Genomic DNA, 23,494 nt, shown 5'->3' with positions numbered 1-23,494 from the left:
TTTGAGCTAATTGCATCTTTTATTGACTGGTAAAGTAAAACACATCAGTTTTTGAGATATGGTTTTGTGGAGAATGTCTGAACAAGTTGTGGCATTTGATTGTGATGGAATACTACTGTGCTATAAAAATGATGAGAAATATGTTTTCAGAAAAAACATGGGAAAACTTATATGAACTGATACAAAGTGAAGCAAGCAGAATCAAGAGATCATTGTCTACAGCAACAGCAATATTATAATGATGATCAACTGTGAAAGAGTTGGCTACTCTGATCAATACAGTGATCCAAGACAGTTCCAAAGGACTCATGATGAAAAATACTATCCACCTTCAGAGAGAGAACTGATGAACTCTGAGTGCAAATTGAAACATAACTTTCTCACTATCCATTTTTCTTGCTTTTTGTGACATGGCTAATATGGCAATATGTTTTGCATGATTTCACATACATACGCTTGTTTTCTCAATGGGTAGCAGACAGTCTGGAGGGAGGGAGAGAATTTGGAACTCAAAAAAATTTTAAAGAATGTTAAAAATAAATGAGAGACTGAGAGAGATGATTTTTTGATGGATGTAGATTTGCATAGTACCTTGAACCTACAATAACCATTCCCTACAATTTGGAGTATTCTCCCAGGTGCTACAAGATCAATTTGAGGATAACATTCCTAATAATCACAGTTTTTCAAAAATAGAAAGGTTCACCTCAAGAAGAAGTGAGCACCCAGTAAGAGGGAGTGTTCCAGCAGAAGCTTATCAATGGTGCTATAGAGGGAGTTCCTGTTTGGAGTATAAATTAGACAAGATAATCTCTAAGGTTTCTTTCAACTCAGGAAAGTCTGTGATTTTATTTCTGGACTCATGAGCTAAGTAATTTCTGCATTTTTCCTTCACTCAACACATTCCATTCTCACCCCACTTTCTTCCATGTCTACCTAGCAATTTCTAGGACACTTGATTAAGACAGAAAGATTTAGCTAGCTCTATGATGACTTGTGTGACCTCAACCAGTCACAATCTCTGTAAGCTACAGTTTTCTCATCTGTAAAATGAGGCAGTTGGGCTAGAGAATCTCTAAGGTTCCTTTCATCTTTAAATCTGTGGTCTTATTATTCAGCCCAATATCATTTTTGCCTTATTCCCATTATAATATCCGTGAAACAAATTTGAACAAGTAAACATACTTATTAAAACTGAGGTTAAGACCTTGGCAGGAACCAGGTGAATTTTGAGACTATTTGACCATTATGAGTACTCAGCTTGGTGGCAAAGGAAACCAGCAAGGTTTTTAAATTGGTTATTGCTTTTGAAGCTCAAAGAAAGGAAGGGAATTGTGAGTCGCGACTGTGACTTGCAAAGCCTGCCATTCGGATTCTCTGTAGACAGCTGTGACTGGAGATGATCTCATCCAGTGTGAATGAGAGAAAGCATTGGCTGTGAGAAAATGATTTGCAGAGAGGGAATTGCTTGGCCCTGAGTGTTTGTGAGACAAAGCTGAGGAACTGTAATGGACACATTATATGACCCCCGAGTCCAATAAAGTAGTGCCCCATGGGTCAGCAGTGATCCTCAGAATCTCAAGCCACCCTGTATAAATGGCCCCTGACCATGTCCTCACTGGCTCAATAATGAGATCATGGCTAGGAAAGCACTTTTAAAAGTATATTATTTTTTACAGTATCTTATTTTTTTAATGGTGAAAAAGACAAAGACACTATTGGGAATATATTTAATGAGTACAGAAGATGGAGCAAGAAAAGTACAGAATATATAGACAACCCAATGGGACAATGGTCCCACAATATATTAAAATAACGAAAGGACAGGTGGTATTCAATGACTGGGTGGATCTTTTGCCACGGATTTATGTGAAAATATGGAGAAGAATCTCAAGGCAGTAAGAGGCTGTAGAGGATTTGTATTTGAGTTATAGGAAACAACTATGTGGCTGTGTGGAAAAAGCACCAGACTTGAAGTCAGAATAGACCTAAGTTCAAATCCAGCCTCTGACACTTACTAGCTATGTGACTAGACAAGTCACTTAACTTCTACCTGCCTCAGTTTTCTCATCTGCAAAATAGGAATCATAGCCCAGGTGTTGTTGTGAGATAATATTTGCAAAGTGCTCGGCAAACCTTAAAGCACTATGTCAATACAAGGTATTATTATTATTATTATTATTATTATTATTATTATGTATCAGTCAAAGGAGCACCCAAATGTATAAAATCACAGAGCCAACAGAGCCCCAAAGCATCAACGTTTGGACAAACAAGCATGCTCAGGTGCACGTATGCCCCCAGGCATATTCACTTTGGTATGAAGCTATAGATTTTTCACTCTCTTCTGTTCCATAACCTGTAGTAGTGACAATTCAATGCATCTCTGCCTGCAAATGAAAAATCAGAAATCCCTTCTATGTAAGGGATTGTTGAGATTATGATGATTATCATCTCCCTTAAGTATTTAATCACGTCACTGCCCAGCTCAAAAGCTTTCAACAGCTCCCCAAAACCTAAAGGATAATCTAAATTCTTTAGGCCAGCATTTAAATTGACTTTACTATCCAAATAGCAATAGTTAGTAGTTATAGCTGATTTGTCCAAGCTCTTTGAGTTTTGCAAAGCATTTTACACATATTATCTCCCCCATTTTACAGATGAAGAAACTGAGACAGAGATTAAGCAACTTGCCCAGGATCATACAACTAGTAAGTGTTCTGGGACAGGAGTGGAACACAGGTACTTCTGACTCCAGGGCCAGAATTCTTCCCATTGCACAACCAGCCTTTAAGGCTCCACCTTACAGATCCCTCTGACTCCATAAAAGCTCTCTAATCACCCCCCTGCCCACACTGTTCTCTCTCTTCTTTGAACTTCTATAGCACCAACTAACTATATCACTGGGACAATGGATAGAGTGCTGTGGCCTGGAGGCAGGAAGACTCCTCTTCCTCAGTTCAAATCTGGCCTCAGATACTTACTAGCTGGCTGAACCTGGGCAAGTCACTTAACCCTGTTTGACTCAATTTCCTCATCTGGTAAAAAGAGCTGGAGAATGAAATGGCAAACCACTCCGGCACCTTAGATGAGAAAACTCCATACAGGGTCACGAAGAGTTGAACCCAACTGAACAACAAAGATATATCACTGGCTTTCTACTTATTACATACTGCCTTGAAATATCTTGTCCTGCTTATCTCCCGGGAAAAACTCTGGGTTTATTCCATTTAGGGATCTTTGTATCCCAAAAGTGCCTAGCTTTAGTACCTGATTGATGAGGATAGGATTAAGAAAAAACTAATCCCACCTTCTGCAGAAGACTTTTCCCAGGACTCCCTCCTCTCCTTAATGCCCTTTCCCTACTAGCAGATCCTTCTCTCTGAGACTTCCTTCCATTTACAACATATATATCTCGTGTGAACCTAATTATTTGCATGTTGTCTCCCCATTAGAACTTGAATTCCTTGTCAGCTGGGGTTGTGTTTGCCTTTCTTTGAATATAGGTGCTTAGCACAGGGGATGGCACTTCAGTAAGTGTTTAATCAATGATTGTTAACTCACTAGACTCTTCAGTGACTTCAAATCCTATTCATCTTTCAAGGACTGAGCTCACTTCCTCTCCCAAACATTACCTCTACATTACTACTGTTATGTACTCGGCAGTGTTTATTTTTATATAGTACTTTATCATTGTGGACAGCTTTACATATCTTATACCATTTGAAATAAGAACCCTATGAGATAATATAGCATAAACAGTAGAAATCCTAGAGTCGGGAAGATACAGGTTCAAAGTTCACCTTCTTAGACAATTACTAGTTGTGTAACCATGGGTAAGTCTTGTTGTTGTTCAGTCAATTAGTTGTATTGGACTCTTTGCAACCCCACTTGGGGTTTTCTTAGCAAAGATACTAGATGGTTTGCCATTTCCTTCTCCAACTCATTTTACAGATGAGGAAACTGAGGCAAACAGGGTGAAGTGACTTGCCCAGGGCCACACAGCCAGTAAAAGTCTGAGGCCAGATTTTGAACTCAGGTCCTCCTGATTCCAATGTCAACACTATATCTATTGTGCTACCTAGATGCCCTGGAATAAGTCACAACCTCTCTATATCTCAGCTTCCTTGTCTGTAAACTGTGGATAATGTAGTACCTACCTCAATGAGTTGTTATAAGGTTCAACTGAGGTATCATATGTAAAGAGAACTGCTCATTTTAAAGAACTGTATAAATGTCTGTTATTATTCTGAGCCCTAATTTCATAAATTAAGAAACTGAGGCTTAAAGAGATTGAATGATTTGTCCAAGGTTACATAGCAAGTGGTTCAGTAAAATTAGAACCCAGGTCTTCTGAGTCTATTGGGTGATTTTTCCCACTGTACTACAGAGATCTCTGCTTTCCCTGATCACCTATCTAATTTATTGTGTTACCAGCTTCCTGTCTTGGATTGTTCTCAACCGTTTCATAGGCATAGGGCAATCCAATTCAGTTCAAGTCAGCATGCACAATATAAGCACTTACTGTATGCAGATTTGGGGGGAGGTACTGTGATGTATAAAAAGTCCAAGAGACATAATTTCTGGGTAATTAATCATTTTATTAATTGTGGCTAGCAAATAATTAATAAAAGAATGGTCATTTGGCCTTCTCTGGTAAACCAAAGACCTTTCCTGGAGGCCTTTTGACATTTATATGCCCTTGGAAGAGTGAGTGTTTTTGACAGGTGGCAATCAACTCTGATTGGTTAACAATGAGAGAATTAATATTATAATGAGTAGGCCCGTTCTAATGGGGGGGGCATGATTTTGATTATGTCACTCTTATTCCCAGATCACCCCTAGCCTCAGAATCTAGACAAAGGATCTAGGAAACCCCCTTCCCAAGCCTGAGTAGAACACAATGGGCCAGAATTTGCCTAGATTCCATTCTTTTTACACTTTAATCAGAGCTAAGCTTTCCCAGTCCGGTGGGGTCTGAACAAAATTAAGGAGAATGTAAATACAATCTCATCATCCTCCCTATTCTTCAGAGGCTGATTTGACCTAGTAGAAAATGAGGAAATCAGAAGGTAAAAAATCCTGAATCTCCCCAATAGTAATTGGTTATTAATATAAGAGAGAAATAATCATTTCTCTCAGTACATATTTTAAAAAAGTCAGTGACTCTCATGAAACTTACACAGTCCAGCAAAGGATAAGGCACAGAACAAATGATGACTATCCAATCAATAATTTAACAAGCCTTTATTGAGGGCCAAATATGTGCCAGGCATAGTACTAGAGGCTAAGCAAACAGATACAACAATGTAACAATTCCTCGCCTCAAGGAGATTATGCTTTTGAAAGAGATACACACATATGTACGTGTGTATGTGTGTATGTGTGTATGTATATACACATATGTGTACATATATACATACCACACACATATGCATATGTCTATATACTTTATATGCATACAAAATTAATACAACGTAAATTTCAGAGGAAGGCACTAGCAGCTAGAAGGATGAGGAAAGACCTCCCTTTGTAAATGGTACTTAATCTGAGCTTTGAAGGACACTAACGATTCTAAGAGACAGAGGAGAGGAGGGAAAGCATTGAAGGAAAAAGAGGCAGCCTGTGAAACCACAGAGAAGAAGGACAATGGAGTGCCATGTGAGAGGAATGGCAAGCGGACCAGTTTCATTTGACTGAAGGAGAATAATGTGTATAATAAGGCTGGAAAGGTAACTTGGAGCCACGTTTGAATGGTACAGAGGAGGATTGGTTTGGGGGTTTTTGGTTGTTTGTTTTAAATTTAATCCTAAAGGTAATAGGAAACTACTAGAATTTGTTGAGTAGGAGAATGACATCAGACCTATGCTTTACAAAAATCACTGAAAAAGATAGTCCTTGCTCTCGAGAAGCTCATAGTCTAATGTGGCGCACAACATGAAAACAACTATGTATGAACAAGCTATATATAGGATAAATTGGGGATGATTAATAGAAAGAAAGCAGTAGCATTAAAGGTGAACAGATTTCTCAAAGAAGGTGAGATTTTACCTGAGACTTGAAGGAAGCCAAGCATTTATTAAGCACCTACTATGTGCAAAGAACTGTGCAACTGTGCTAGCTAAAACCAGCCCTTATCCTCAAGGAGGTTACATTCTCCTGGGAGACTACAATATGTTTTTTTTAGTGTGTGCTTTATAACTTGAGGAGAAAAAGGAGAACATCAATAGCCAAGGGGTGCAGAAAACCCTTCCTATGGGAGATGGCATGTGAGCTGAGTGCTGAATTGTCTGGAACACCATCTCAAACAGGAAGTGGCTCCATCTTGCCATCTAGGATAACAGAAAGTAACACAGACTTGGAACTAAAGGTCCTGGGTTCAATTCTTGGTTCTGCCATATCTTATCCATGCGACCTTGGGCGAGTCTCAGTTATTTCGCTGAGCCTCATTTTCCTCATCTGTAAAATGAAGGGGATAATCCCTGCCCTGTCTACCTTACAAGGTTGTTGGGAGGACTGAATGACCACAAAGTCTCCAGACCACAAAACTCCACATAAATACAAGCTGTTATCATTCTTATCAATATTGTTATGCATAGTTCCCTATACTGTTGAATATCTAAGGAAGCTGCCTTCTAAGCAAGTGTCAGCATCTCAAGTAACAGCACTGAGGTTTCAGAGAGAGACTCTGGCTGGGCTTTATTATCTGATATTGAGCCCTTTTTGATGTGTATCAATCATTTTCACTTGGAACATGGGTTTTCTGATATCTAGCTGCTAGGAAAAAACATTTTTAAAGCTTTAAGAAGGGATTTTTAGTACTCCTTTATAGACATAAAAGGAAAAAGGTTTAACCTTCAAAACAAATACAGAGAGAACATGAAGCCTCTACTCAAAATTAAAAAAAAAAAAAAGCTCTAGCCAGGATTAAGAATCTACAGCTTTTGACATCAAAAAAGAGTAATGTAAGGGACTTTAGAAGTAATCTGGTCCAATCCCCTAATTTTACAGATGAATAAACTGAGATCCAGATTGAGGTGGCAGTGTGGCACAGGGGGGGAAAGGCTAAACTTAAAATCACAGGCCCTGAGTTCAAATCCTACCTCTGCTACTTCCCAGCTAGGTGATACTAGGCAAAGTACTTTACTTTTCTTGGACTATTTTTCTTCATTTATAAACGAGGTCAATGGACTAGATGACCTCCAAGGTCTTTATCTGTGATCCTAAGTGACTTAAGCCATGTCCCACCACTGGGAAGCAATAGTATTAGACTCTAACCCTGTATGGTTGGTTGGTTTTTCATTCCAATCTTGCTATACCGAGTAAGCATCTCTTATGTGATAGATTAGCTCAGCCTGGAGTAAGACCTTAATTGTCATCATTATTGTCATCATTCTTTATATTCATCTAACATTTTATGATTACAAAGAGCATTCACATCCATTAGGTCATTTGGTTTTCATGACAACCCTATGAGTCTGAGAGTACAGGCATCATGATTCCTATTTTATTAACGAGGAAACTGAGACTGAGTGATTTTCTCAGGGCCACACAGGTAACAAATCAAGAAGCCGTGATTCAAACTTAAGTCTTATCAGCCTAAGGGCACTGCTTTTACCCTAAGTCATCTTGCATAGTAAGAATAGGAAGACCTTTGCATGTCATGCTTTGAATGAGACGCTGGGGAAAATCCTGTAGTCTCAAAATTGCACGCACAAACACACACACACACACATATGCATGTACGTACGTACACTGTCCCTGTTACTGCTACTTCTGTAATGCCTCAAATTCCATTTTTAGGGATTAATTTCTTTAGGTTAAAAGTCTCATGTAAAACAACTATCAAAACACAAAAAACCCTGAAATCAACTAGCCAATCAACAAACATTTATTAAGGATTTATTATATGTTGGGCATTGTGCTCATAGAGGGAAAAAAAAGAGTCTCTGCCCTCAAGGGGCTTACATCCTAATAAGGGAGAAAACATTAATATATTTAGCCATAGAAAAGAGAAGGGAAGGCACTAGGGGATAAGAGGTAGAAAGGCAGTAAGGGAAAGTGTTCTATAGAAGGTGAGGCTGAAGTTGGGCCTTAAAGGAAGCTGGGGATTCAAAGACAGAAATGAAGAGACAGCACATTCCTAAGTGATAGTGCAGCTAATACCAAGGCCTGCAGATGGAATGAAAGCAAATAGGCCAATGTGTACGCAGGGTGTGTGTGTGGGGGGGGAATCACATGTAAAGAGACTGAAGATAGGAACAGCCAGATAGTATAGAACTCTAAATGTAAAAGGGAGGGGTTTATATTTTATCCTAGAGGTAAAAGTAGCTGGAGATTATTGAGATTAAACAGACAGATAGATAGACAGGCAGGCAGGCAGACACACAGACATATAAGATAGATAGATAGATAGATAGATAGATAGATAGATAGATAGATGGAGGGATGGATAGATAGATGATACAGACAGATTGGCAGATATTAAACATTTATTATGTGTCAGAAACTGTGTTAAGCACTAGGGGTATAAATATAAGCAAGAAAAACAGTCCCTACCCTCAAGGAGCTTATATTTCAATGAGACAAGACAACATAGAAAGGGGATGGTGTGGTCAATGAGGTGTGGATCTGATCTGGGTTAGATAAGACAAAAGCTTCCTAATCAGAACCCAGAATATTTTTCAAGATCAGAATCCAAGGTCTTAACGGGGAGTAGGTGGAGATGATGGCCTAGACGTAGATGGCATGGAGGTGGTTGTGTGAGTGGAGGAGTGGCATGATCACACCATCTCTTTAGAAAAAACATTTTAGCAGTTGCTTTTTTTTTGGGGGGGGGGGATAGGGAGTGGGGAAGAGGCTTGAGACAGGAAAGCCAATTAAAAGGCTATTGTAATAATACAAGCTAGAGGTAATGAGGGCCTGAACCAAGGTGTTGGCTATGTGAGTGGGAAGAAGTCGATTTCACCCTGATGCACCTTTTTAATGCATTTGTTTATCCAGACTTTCTGGGTTGTGAAGCTAGAAGAGAATAACATTCTAAAGGAAACAAACAAAGAAAGGGTAAATTTTTATGATGTTGCTATTGTCAAAGTCTTACAACCTGCTTTCCCGTAACAGTATGAATGAAATCGTTGATTAAGTGCTTACTACATGCCAAGCTCTGGAGATCCAAATACCAGCAAGCAAGCAAGATAATCCTTGCTTCAATGAGAAGGAAAACATGAGGGAGTAGAGGCCAGGAAAGGCAGCTAAGGTCCAGAAATTCACAAAGAAGGGGAGTAGAAAAAGAGAACAATCCAAAACCAAACCCTTTCTAAAGGCTGTGATGGTGTGATTTGTTTACAGTTATCAAAACATGGCAGAGATCAGCAAACTACAACCCTCATTGGTCACAGACTGTTTTTGTATGGTACCCAAGCTAAGCGTAAATTTTACATTTTAGATGAAGATTTTTTGTATTTTTTAAATGTGTAGGAAAACAAGGGCAGGCTAGATTTGGCCCTCAGGCCATAGTTTGCTGAGCTCAAGAATATTTAATATTATCCCCTTTGAAATTTAAAATAACCTCCTGTGGTAAACAGTGCATATATTGTTACTCCTATTATGGAGATGAAGAAACCACACTATTTAGTTGGACAGCTAGGTGGCACAATGGACTTCAGGCCTGGAGTCAGTTCAAATCTGGCCTCAGACACTTACTAGCTGGGTGACCCTGAGCAAGTCACTTAACCTGTTTGCCTCAGTTTTCTCATCTGTAAAATGAACTGGAGAAGGAAAGGGCAAACCACACCAGCATGTTTGCCAAGAAAACATCAAATGGGGTCACAGAGAGTCAGACACAACTGAAATGACTGAACAATAACAGCAAAGTGACTTACCCAAGGTCACATAGCTAATAACTGGAATAAGACTTAAAACTGATCTCAAATGCCCATCCAGCAGGTGAGTCAGGAAGATCAAATATCGCCTGGGGAAACTAGGACTGAATCATTGAATCATAGTTTTAGTACAGGAAAATACCTCAAATTCAGAACAAAAACTAAACTTTTTTTTTCCATCTGAGGCAAAAGCAAATGGAGTAAGGAGAGCTTAGCACAACAATGGAGAGAGTCTGACTGCCGCTTCAGTTGCACCAGAAGAAGAGAGGAGGTAAACTCAGAAGAAGGATGGCCAGCTACAGCACAGATCATTGCCACCCAAGTAACACAAAATGAGGTAAAGGCACAGTGGTCTTGGGAAGATTCCCCCACTATATATATAAAATCAGCACCAAGAACAAAGCTCCATTAACCCCAAGCTAGTTTAGCTCCACTAAGAAATCATCTGGTCCACCCTCCCCCCATTCCTATATACTTAAGAGATGAGGTAACTAAGATTCAGAGAAGTGATTTGCACAGTAATAGCAGGAATTTCAACCTCAGTCTCCTCTGAGTCGAGATTCAGACTCTTTTCCTTAAATGTAGCTCTGCAGGTTAGGATTGGGGTTAGCTAATGAAAAACTGGCAAGCAAGAACAGTAAGGTCAGGGCCAAAAACAGATGGTGGAAGGCCTGTCTGGCACCAAAGAAGAACTTGACCTGCCTTACAATTTTGTCTGACTCTAGCCTCCTCATCACACAGACAGTCTCTTTTCAAAACCTGAGATGTACAGAGGAAGAAACTGTGATTCAATGTGAATATATTGGATTATACCATCACATATTGTAAAAGGAAAAAAAAAACAGCTTAAAATACAGAGTTGAGACCTTAAGAGTCTCTTTCACCCAGCCTGACTATTAAATGCAGTGTTGGATGAAGGCATTTTGCTTTTCAATCATGGGTGGCTGCATTGCCTCCTCACATTTCAAATAATCTGCATCTTGAGGGAGTTGCAAGGAGCATGTGAATATTTTTCCACTGTGGGTAGGGGCCTCTTTCCTTCCAGTCTAGGGCAGACAGAAAAGCTCTAAGTAAGGTAACACACAGCTAATTATCTATTGTTGTTCCATTAATTATTGATCATTTTCTAGTGACATTATACAAGTTGTATCTACCACCAATAGTAACCATCCTATTGAATTACCTATCATCAGGACAAGCCTGAGACACTGGAAGAATATAAACCAACAGCACAGCCTAGTGGCAAAGGGAAAGAAGACAGCTTCAGACACCTTTCATCCTTTTAACAATGTTGGCTAGAGATTGGGTTATTTTCCAAGGGGAAAAGAACGAAACAAAGCTTCTCTTTTTCTTTTTTTTTAACCCTAGAGATTTTTTTTTCTGAAGAAAAATCCACAGGCCTGAGCTTTGGACTAATTAATCAACAATCATTTTTTTTTTAGGTATGATTAATATGTTCAAACATCAGTGATATAGAGAAAGGCAAAAACAGTCCCTGCCCACAAGGAACTCACAGTCTAATGGAGGACAACATGCAAATAACTTTGGGGGGGGGTGATGTCTTTTGATTCATGTGTAAATTGGATTTAAGTAGGGCAGAGTTGCAAATAACATGTACATACAAAATATATGCAGGGAAAACTGGAGACAATCTCAGAGAGAAGGGGCTAGAACTGGAGAGGGTAGGGAGATGGAGAAAGATTTAGAAGACCATGGAATTTCCTACTTTAGCTTCCATACTGGGCCCTTTTCCCTGTTCTTCTACTCTGCAATCTTTCCTTTTGCCAAACTCATTCAATTCCATGGTTTCAAATACCACCTTTATACCAATAATTTCCAAGCCTATATCCCTAGTTTTGACCTTACTTCTGAGATCCAGAAACAAACTGCCCACTGATGCAGGGCATGAGATATACTTCTTAGTCTTGCACATTCAAGGCCCTCCACATTCTGAACACATTTCATCTTTCAAGGCTTAAAATGTAAGCTCATTGAGGGCAGGGACTTTCTTTTGCTTCTTTTTGTATTTCTAGTGCTTGGCACAGTCCCTGACATACAATAGGTACTTAATAAATGTTTATTGATTTATTATCTCACACTTCTCTCCTTCATTTAATCTGTATTCCAAACAAACTAAGTCTCTTGCCTTTATCCAGACTATAGCTTTGACAAACACCTATGTACAAGGCATTCTACTAGGTGCTGTAGAGGCGGACACAGTATGTATAAAAAAGTGGTGTCCAGGGAAGATATTTTGTATTAGAAAGTTCCAGAAACAGTAAGTGTAGTTCCTACTTTGTGGCAACTCCCATTCTACTCCTCTGCCTCAGTGCTTTGGCTTATGTTGTTTCCTAGATTGTAATGAGGAATCACAGAATCTCAGGGTTGGGGGAAAAAAAAAACCTCACAGATCATCTAGCTCAAACGATACCTTTGGTGATGGAAAACCTCTATCACCTTAGGAAATTTTTCTTCATATCAACCTGAAATCTGCAGCTAGGTGGCAGAACAGATAGAGCACTGGGCCTGGAGTTAGGAAGATGTGAGTTCAAATCCAATCTCAGCTCAGACCCTTACTAGCTGTCAGACCCCGGGAAAGTCGTTTTACTTGTCTGCCCTAGTTTCTCAACTGTAAAATGGAGATAATAATAGCACAGATCTTACAAGATTTTTGTGATGATCAAATGAAATAATAATTGTAAAGTACTTAATCTGGAACATAGGTATTCATTGATCAATATGGATCCATTGAAGGGTTCTAAGTAAAGTTGTGTATAAAGTTCAGTGCCTGGAATGTAAGTTCCATAACCTGGATACGAGCCTGGTTAGAAGCCATAACTCTGGTTCCATAACCAGAGCTATATTCCCCATCTTCTTCCCTCCCTCTATAATTTCTGCCCATCTGCTGCTGGTTTTGTCTATAGGCCAAGCAGAATAAATCTAATCCCTCTTCAACTCTTCAAATGATTGAAGACATTGACTATGTCTCTCTTAGGTTTTCTCTTCTCAAGGTTAAATATGCCCATTTCCTCTAATGAATCCTCCAGGTTTTCCATCTCTGCTTCCCTCCTCTAAGGATATGTCCCAATCAATTAAAGTACAGACCAAAACTGAACACAAAACTCCAGATGTGGTCTGATAAGACCAGGGAAAACCCAGATTATCACCCGCATTTCCTAGCTGTTTGATTATGAGTTTCCACAGTCCCCTCCAGTTGAATCCCAACCCACACTTTAAAGACCAACTCACATGCCATATCTTCCAGCAGACTTTCCTGATAAACCTAGTCAGTCATTGCTCATCTTTCCCTCCCTCTGACTTCACATAGCATAAAGTGATATATTTAGAACTTGGAGAGATCATCTAATCTAGAGGAAAAGAGAAGATGAAGTGATTTGCCCAAGTTCATAAAGGTCAAGATATAAACCCAGGTAATCTGATATTAAATTCATTCTACACATTGTCATTCTTTTATTCACCTGTAATATATTATTTTGCTTGTGTCATCCCTCAACTAGACTATATGCCATAATCAAAACTTTACATCTCCCTCAAAACTATATGAATGTGATCTGAATGAATGAATTGATGAATGAAAAAGCAATTATTAAACACATGTTATAAGGGGCAGCTAAGTGGCGCAGTTGATAGAGCACCAGCCTTGGAGTCAGGAGGAACCTGAGTTCAAATCTGACCTTGCACACTTACTAGCTAGCTGTGTAACTCTGGGCAAGTCACTTAACCCTCATTGCCTCCAAAATAAAAATAAAAAACACGTTATGTTAAACACTTTGTACAATGTGCTAAGCTCTGGGATGCAACCACAAAGACAAAGAATATCCCTGCCTTCAAGATGCTTCATTCTAATTGGAAATAGTACATATAAGAGAGTGGTACCCAGGGAAGGATATTTTATACCAGAAAGTTGCAGAGATGGGGAATGTAGTCCTAGAGGAGTAGAGTGATAGGAGATGAAAACTGATTTGATTATGGTTCCATAACCAGAAAGGGGGGAGTAGGACAGTAGAGAGTATGATTGCAGCTTCGTGGTGTCTGGAGATGGAATGGAGCAGAAGTGAAGCAGCTAGAATCAAGCCTAGATGTAATGGGTTACAGAAACAACCACCAATCAGGAACAGTGGAAGCTAGGAGATTAAGGGATAAGGAGATTAAGTCCTCAAAGGATTGCTTTCTGATCCAGGCAAGCTGGAAACATTATTGTTAAACATGTCTTCCTACTCAATTACATTGTACACTCTTGTCTGAAATGCTGGTATCCTCTGATGCTTCAGATCTTCAATGTTCTTTATCCTTCCATTAATAAAAAGCAGCCCGTTTATGCTTCCCATCGGGTTCTATGCTTGGCTATGCCCACAAAGGATCTGGAGCACTTCCTCTGGCTCTTTAAACATTTGAGGCACAAGTGCAGGACTCAGATTACTAAGCAAGCCTGTTCAAACCCAACCCTTCCACCAACACTTATCTCTGATGTCCTACCTCCTCCATGAAATCTTACCCAAGAAGATACCAAAGTCATAGAACTAGGAGGAATTTGAAACGTCTGATGCAACCCTTCATTTTAGGGAAAATAAACTTGAGGCCTAGAGATGAAGTGACTTGTCTAAGTCACACAGGAGGTTAATGACAGAGCCAGCTCTAGAACCCACTCCCCTGACTCCTATGCAAGCCTCCCTCCACCTCATCACACTGCTTTGACTCTGACCTACACTGATGCCTCCCTTCTCTAACCTTCTTTCCTTAGCTTACCATGGCATTTCTTGTCTATACCAGATAAGACTCTACTGGCCTTTGCAGGAAAAAAAAGAATTTGAACTTTGGCCACCAACCTCCCTCTTCTGGCCAATTTCTTTCTCATTGGTATTTCTCCCACAAAACTAGCTCCAAATCCCCTCAAAATTTCTTTATCTTCCCCTATAAAAACCTGTTCTCAGATCCTTCTTTCACAAAAATTTTTATGTGACTGATAGCAAGGAAGGATATGGCTAATTCCAGGAGACAGAAAGCTCAATAGCGGCAGAATTGAAAAGCAGTGTGGAACAGTGGCTAGAATATTGGTGGTAGGAGAATTGGTTTAAACACTGCATCACATCCTTGATCACCATGTGACTTTGGGCAGGTCACATCTACTCTCTGAGCCCAAGACTTCTCATCTGTTAGATAGATTTAATAATACTTGGATTACCTATTCCACAAGTTTGTTGTAAGGCTTAAATGAGATCAAATACATTGTCTATAAAAGTACTTTGTAGGATGTTGTTATTATTAATATCATCAGTAGCACCTCAAAAAGGCTTATTTCACAGCTTGAAAGAAATGTCAGTTAAGGAACCAAGGAATAGTGTGTGAGTTGTGTTTAGGGAATGGTGTAAAAGAAAAAATTGTCTTAGGAAGCAGTGGGAGAAAAGTTTGGGAGGGAAAAGATTGTGGGGAAACTGTTCACTGAAAGAGGCTTATATACAGGGTTGGAATAAATGATGCCCCAATTCCTTCAGAATGTCCCTGCTGATTTTCAGGCTATTAGCTACCTTGGACTTAACTGGGTTTTTTGTCCTTAAGTCTCTTTCTGTTGTCTTCAGTAATCTTTCCTCTGTCTCTCTGCTACGCTGATTATGAAAATGCTTTGTAACAGTTTAAAGGCTATATAAATGTTGGCCATTACTAATACTAGTTCTGGTTCCCAGCCACCAGTCCATGGTTTAATGGCAATCCATGAAAAAATGTTTAGAAGTCTACAAAACTTTTACCATCAAAGGTCATTACTTTTGAATACCCAAAAGTTTCAAGATGATATAATTGAAAGAGTACAATCAGGCTGTGTGTGTTTGAATCTCAGCTCTGCCATTTCCCCATTATTAGACAGTGGCCAAGGGCCTTCAGACAATCACAGAAACTTGGAGTTGAATGGGAACTCACAGTCCATGTAATCCTACCCCTATCTCAAGAGGACCCAACAACCAACTAACTTTATGAAGGGCCACCAAGCAATTTGTTTGAAGACTTCCAGTGAGGAATAACTCACCACCTTCCAAAGCTGTCCATTCTACCTTTAGATAGCTCAAATTTTTAGAAAATTGTCCTCTACCTCAAGCCTATATCTGCCTCTCTGAAGCTTCCATCCATTGTTCCTGGTAGGGGCCGAACATTTATAACTAGCCCCTTAAAGTGTGCAAAGTGTTTAACTATGTTATTTTGCCCAATCCTCACAAAAATCCTAGGAGATAAGTACTATTATTATTCCCATTTTGCAGATGTAGAGACTTAGAGAGGTGAAGGCCAGTAAGTGTCAGAGGCAGGATTTGAACCCACTAACCACTGTGCCACTTAACTGCTCCACATGAGAGCCTTTCAAATACTTGTAGACATTTCTCATATCCCTACTAAGTCTCCAGGCTAAACATTCTCAATTCCTTCAACAGAGCTTCATTTGGAAGGATCTCAAGGCCCTTTATCACTCTGATCTCCTTCCTCTGAATGTTCTCCAGCGTGTCAGTGCCTATCCCAAAATGCAGCACCAAGAACCTAATATATATAGTCTGGATATTGTCAAACAATGAGATTCATTGTTTGATGAGTCCATCTCCCCCGCCCTCTCTCTCTCTCTCTCTTCTCTCTCTCTCTCTCTCTCTCTCTCTCTCACACACACACACACACACACACACACACACACACTCAACATGTATTAGGTCCTTATTATTTCCCTAGCATTGTGCTCAGCACTGGTGACCCAAACAAAGTTGATCAATCAACATTTATTAGCACCTACTATGTGCCAGGCATTGTGCCAAGCACTGGAGATAAAAAGAGAAACAAAAGATAGCCCCTGCTCTCAAAGCAGTCCAAGATCACCTTGGCTTTCTCATACTGGCTCTTATTGAACTGGCAGTCAACTAAAGCTCCCAAGTCTTTTTTTTTTTTTCAAATGAATAGCTGTCTAGAAAAGCTTCTACTATCTTGTTCTTGTGAGGTGAATTTTTTGAACCCAAGGATAAAATTGGATTCATTTATCCCTATTTAAAGACCTATTCTTAGTCCTCAATCATTCTGACCTCTTTGAAATTTTGAATACTGTCATTTTTTGTACTACTGGACATTTGTGTTCTTTGGCATTTATGATACTACTCTTCCCTAGTTCTAATTCCTGTCCAATTGCTTTTTCTGTCTCATTTGCTGCATCATCATCCTTCTATCCTCTAAGTGTGAGTTACCTCCAAAACTATGTCCCAGGCCTTCCTCCATCTCTCTCTCTCCTCTTTCTCCCTTTCTCTTTCCTCCCTTTCCCTCTCTACTTCTCTCCCCTCTTTATTTCTGTCTCTCTCTCCTCCCTGATTTTCTTAGCTCCCATTGGTTCAATTAATATTTCTAAACATAATAGCCTCAAATCTAGTTCTAGCCCTAATTTTTCTCCTGAAATTTAGTCTCACTTTAGGTAGTCTTAGGGAGAGAAAGGAGGCAGCATGTGCCCAGCAGTCAAACCACCATAACCACCATCTCCCTTCAGACCCTGATGGAGACATTCCGGGACCTTGGGCCCAGAAGGCTTAGGAATAGCAGTACCTCCCCAAACCATCGGACCTTCTTCCAGCTCAGTCCCTAAAGCCATGCCTGAGGGAAGATACCATTGTGGAGAGAGACCTACCTTCCTCTTCACCCACAACCAACTGCTACCAACAGGTAGATAAGTACAGGAGAAATGGGGGTGGCAGCATCCCCCAGATCGCCCATCTTCCTTCTAGCCTGGCCTCACAACCATTAAATGGAGAAGCAATTCCTAGGAAAAAGGACCAACCATGCCCACTCACTTCCAACTAACTACCATACACTTTGCCACATTTATATTGCCACATACTTCAGTGTAGCTGAAGCAGCAAAGAAACCTGAGAGAGATACAGAAAACAGCATTTACCAGGCAAGTTAAAAGACCACCAGCATCTTGATCACCATTTCTCCACAGGCCCTAATAGAAATAGACCAGGACTCCAAGTCCAAGAGCCTTTGGAATAGCAATGTTTCTAGCCTAGTGTCCTCTGCTATCATTCTAGGAGACAATCCTTGTGGAGAATCAACCAAGCAACTGCTCCAACCACAAGTGCTTCAACTACAGCTACTGAAGACCCAGAAAAGGAAATTCTTGCTACCGAATTCCTTGACACTATCAAACAGTTCAACATTAGAAAGCAATATGATTTTTTCAATGGAAATTACGTTAAAGGAGAAGAATTATCTGCTTTGCTGTTGCACCCTAAGGATAATGGGATCTTTCCATCTGACTTGCAGCTTAAATGTTCCACACGTTTTCTCTCCCCCATTTGAATGTGAGCTCCTGGATAGCAGAGACTGTCTTACTTTGCTATTTGTATCCTCAGTGCTTTGTAAGTGCTTAATAAATGCTTTATTTATTCATTCCTACTTTACCACCTTCTACTGGACATAGTCACCTAGAGAAGTATTTCAAATCAACATGTCCATGCTAAGTGCTCCACAGAGCCCATTATGTCCAACCTTGGCTCTGGTCACATTTTACTTCACTACCCAGTAATCTCTTTAACAAATTCTTGGGTCAGAAGCCATCTTCTGGAGAACTTAATGCAGTCATATACATAACTTCTGACCTGGAGCCCAATTTTCCTGATTATTAAGCATTTTGCTTTTCATAAGACCATAGGTTCAGAGCTGGAAGGCATCTTAGAAATCAGGTAGTCTCCTTCAGTTTACAAATAAGGAAACTAAGGCTCATGTGGTTATGTGACTTATAGGACTTATAGGACTTGAATTCAAGTCTTCCTTTACTCCAAGTTCGTCCACCTACCTACCTCTATCTAAGCTTGTCTCCAGCCATGTTTTACTCCTAGGACATCTTCTAATCAATCCACTTGCTACTGCTAACATACCTTCCTTCCTCTTCATCTCCTTTCCGGGTCCAAAACTGTAATTGAATCCATTCTCTCATACCTCTAGAAAGGGTATGTAGATCTACATCTTACTGCATCCTTACTGTGACTCAGCTCACCACCCCGAAAACTTTTCAAAACAAAATTTCTTTCCCTGATTCCAACTTCCCCACACGCCTTCTCCTACTGTCAGAATATGAACTGCTGAGAGTAGGCATTGTCTTCTCCCCCAGTGCTTAGTTCAGCGTTGGGCACATAGTGAGTGCTTAATAAATGTTTTCATTGATTCCAAAATGGGATTCATCTCCCCCTTAATCTATTCTTTTCTCCAAATTTCCATACTTACATTATTGACAGCATCATCACTCCAGTCAATCAGGTTTGCATCCTAGGCGTCATCCTTCAGTTTTGCCTTCCCTTCGCTCTTCAAACCCAATCAGTGGCCAAGCTTGATGTGACCTACCTCCATAGTCTCTCACATTTGTTGCCTTCTTTCCACTCACACAAGCACTACCTCAGGTCAGGACTTTGTCGCCTCTCATCTGGACAATTATGATAACTTCTGAATTGGTATACTTGCCTGTAGTCTCTCTGTTCTCTAATATATCCTCCATAATGCTACTAAAGTGATATTTCTGAGGCATAGATCTCACTATGTAACCATCTGCATCCAAACATTTTCAATGGTGCCTTCTTGTATCTAGAAAAAATAAATATGAACTCCTTGGCCTGGCTGCCATAGGGCTCCTACCTTCCTTTATAGTCATTTTATATTAGGTTCCTGGTGCCTGAAACATAGTAGGCATTAAGAAATGCTTATTTGTTCATCCATCCATTTGTTAACTCTCTATTCCAATCATATCAACCTATTAGCTATTCTCAAACATTACATCTTTTGCCTTTATGTTTTTGTATATCAGCCACATTTTCTGAAATGTTCTCATCCCTGCCATTTGTCTCTCACATCCCTAGCTTTCTTGAAGGCATGTCTCATGTGCCAGAGCTGATGTGAGTTCTTTCCTGATCACCACAGTTATTACCTCTTTCTTTCATGAAATTATGCTGTATTACCTTATGCAGGAATAAAGACCACAGCTGTGATTTCTTTGATATGGGAACCTCTAGATGAGGAAACTGCCTGCTACTGATGCAAATTGGTACCTTTTCTATAACTTATAATCTTAGAAAGTTTCCCAGAGTGCCAAGAAGTGAAATAACACAGTCAGTATGTGTCAAAAGCAGGTCTTGAACCCACAACCCTCTAGCTTCAATGACAGTTCAACTTTGTTGTTGGATTATAAATATTTGTTGAAATTTAATCGTGTTAGATTCATTTAATGTTCTAACCTATTGAGATCTTTTTATGCATTGGTTCTAGCATTTAATGTATTAGTTTGCATAATGGCAATGATGGTATAATCATCCAATTTGTGGAAGACCCAGAAGTGGGACAGATAGCTAACATATTGGGTGGCAGCATTCAAAAAGATGTTGACAGACAGAAGCATTAGGCTGAATCAAATAAGATGATAGGCAGTAAGAATAAACACAAAATCCTATATTTGAGTTCAAAAGCTCAACCTCACAAGTACGGGATGGAGGAGGTATATCAGTTTGTCTGAAAAAGATCTGTGTGTTTAAATATACTGTAGACTCCACATGAGTCAGCCATATGATGTGGTGACCATAGAAAACTAATGCAATCTTGGGCTATATAAATTTTTTTTTAAATGGCTGGACTTCTAACAAAGGTGGCATTGTGAAAAGTCACAGAGGAACCTAGTTCTCTTGCATCTACTCAGGCAAAGATCTAAAATGAGCACCAGGTAAAATAATGATCAAGAAATCCAGAAAGAAAATGTCATAGACCCCTTACTCTAGTCCAGGTTTACACAAAAAGGTAGTCAGAAGCCTGAAGGCACTGGGAAAGCAATCCCACCAGAAGAGTCAGTGAAAACTGGAGTAAATGAACCAGAAGCCTGACAGCATAGACCAATGATGCTCTGGAGATTCTGAAGAATCTATAATAAGAGGCACAAAGTCTACAGTGAATGAGTGGAGAAACTCTAGGAATCTGAGATACCCACAATGTTCTGAATGGTCTGATCAAGGACATGGGAGTGAGGGGGAAATGAGCCAAGAGTATGCACTAATATGAGACACTCCAGAGGGCCCTAAAGTCTACAATGCTCTGTAGAGGGGAAGAGAAATAGCTATCCAGTATTTCTATAGTACTTTAAAGCTTATAAATCACTTTATATATGTTAAGTCAATTGACCCTCAAAACAATTGTGTGAGGTAGATGCTATTTTATCCCCGTTTTCCATTTTACAGATAGGGAAACTAAGGCATAAAGAGATTAAATTACTTGCCCAGAATCACATAGATAGGCAATATCTGAGGCAGGATTTGAACCCAGGGATCCTCGATTCCAAATCTTCCTTTCTATCCACTCTGCCATCTTGACCAAGGATATGGAATTAGACTTGGTATAGATGCCCCCAAGGTGAAGGGTAAGGAGTGGTGGAGAGGGGGGATTATGACAAGGTGCTTTAAAAGGCACTAAAGAGTGCAGCTCTTTGAACCCAGATGATCCAGGTGATAAGAAATACACAAGCACTTTGAGCTTAAGCAAACCAGGCAGGAGCAAGAGTCTAAGTAGTCCAGGTCTGAGCCAAATAGAGCCTGACCATCCCATTCAAATGTGCACAGGGGAAGGAGGCTGAACCTGGCACAGTGCCCCATACAAAGTTAAAAATGAAAGATTGGGGGGAAATTGGAAAGAGAATACAATAACTTAGAATTGAACGTGGAAAAATTTACCCAAGTAATGAACTCCCTAAAAATTAGAATGGAGCTAACAAAACTAAATGACTTCATAAGAAAATAAGTAAATTAGAAGAATTTTTAAAAGTGAACAAAGAAGAAATACAAAGTTTCTACTAATAAAAACATATCAAGACAATTTAAGACTCATTCATCTCCCTAAAAACTATGGCCACACAGAAGACTTGGAAATCATATTTCAGGAAAAGTATCTTTTTAAGGTTAAAATTTCTGACCTTTTAATGACCAAAAATAACTTTTACATAATGTTACTTAATATGCCTCAACACTCTTGTGAGGTAGTTAAGTAAATAATACTACCCATTTAAATATGTGGCTAGATTGAGGTATGAATAAATAATGTATTCACATATTAAGCAATAAAGATTGTAATAGAGCCCTTTCCCTAGCTCGAAACCAAGACTGTATAATAAATGTAACTTTAACATTAATGATTTTAAAAGGTTATTATGATTTAACATTTTATCACTGGTTCATTTACACTTGCATATTGGTAGATGCAGGATGGCTTTTTTTTTGTCTATTTGTTAGTCTTATTATTAAGCACCTTATTTTTTTTAAACATTTTTTTGCTTTGAATTCCAAATTCTCTCCTTCCTTCCAGTTCCTCCCCTATCCATTGAGAAGGCAAGCAATGTGATAGCCATTACATATGTAAAATCATGCAAAACATTTCTATATTAGCTATGTTAGGAGAAAAGGCAAGAAAAATAAAGAAGGTAAAAAATAATACGCTTCAATTTGCACTCAGTTAACTAATTATCTCTCTGGAGGTAGACAGCATTTTTTATCATGAGTTCTATGGAATTGTCTTGGATCATTGCATTGATCAGAGTAGCTAAGTCTTTCATAGTTGATAATCATTACAATATTACATTTGCTGTGCACACTGTTCTCCTAGTTCTGCTTACTTCACTTTGCATCAGTTCATCTGTCTTCTCAGGTTTTTCTGAAATCTTCATCATTTCTTATAGAACAATAGTATTCCATCAAAATTATATACCACAACTTGTTCAGTCATTTCCCAACTTACGCTTTTTAAAGTCTGGTCTCTTCTCCCAAATAATGTCCATTAGATACAACTATCAGTGTAGATTTTTAAATGTGTCAAATTAAGACATTATCATTATTTAGTGAGAACTAAAACTCTGCTTGGTAATTTTTTAAAACAGCAATAAAATAACCTAAAATGCACTTATCAAGTTGTAAAAGTGTTTATTTTCAGGGAAGGTGTGCGACAATAGCACTAAAAAAAAGGAAAGATGCTTTAAGTTTGAGTGTACACAGGTACGCACGCATAAGCAAATGTTAGCTTCTGGAAATACTAGATTTTATTCATACACCACTTGCACATAACAAACTTAATAGTATGACTACGTTTCTTTGTAGGTCACTAGGTTACATTAATATATAAAAAGCCATAAACCAGCAGACAGTTGCAAATGTTAGATCTGGTCTTACTGGAAATTCTTAACCACATACTAGTCTATTCTTAAATCAAGTAACAAAATGCATTGTCTCCTAGTTAGTGTACAAGTCACTGTATTTCTCTAATAAAGTAATGCTAGCACAGTTAGTGCAAGCAGACTTAAACCCATTCAACTACTGGGCTGAAAAAATACTTTGGTTGGTTTTTCAGAAGGACTTCTTTTTTCTAAACCAATATTGGTCTCAGGAACAGTTTGGATAATATCCACAGCTGCAGCCTAATAGCTACATGAAAAAAGACTTCACAAGAACCAAACTATGTAGCAATGAATGTGCTTTAGGGGGATCACTACATTCTACATATCTGGCAAAAAAAATTATTTTATTAAAATGAAAATGGGTAGAGTGAACCTATAGTTTATATTTATT

Source organism: Phascolarctos cinereus, unplaced genomic scaffold (assembly GCF_003287225.1).
Source record: "Phascolarctos cinereus isolate Bilbo 61053 unplaced genomic scaffold, phaCin_HiC Scaffold_4;HRSCAF=312, whole genome shotgun sequence".
Classification (NCBI taxonomy): domain Eukaryota; kingdom Metazoa; phylum Chordata; class Mammalia; order Diprotodontia; family Phascolarctidae; genus Phascolarctos; species Phascolarctos cinereus.
Note: the sequence above shows the minus strand (reverse complement) of the source record.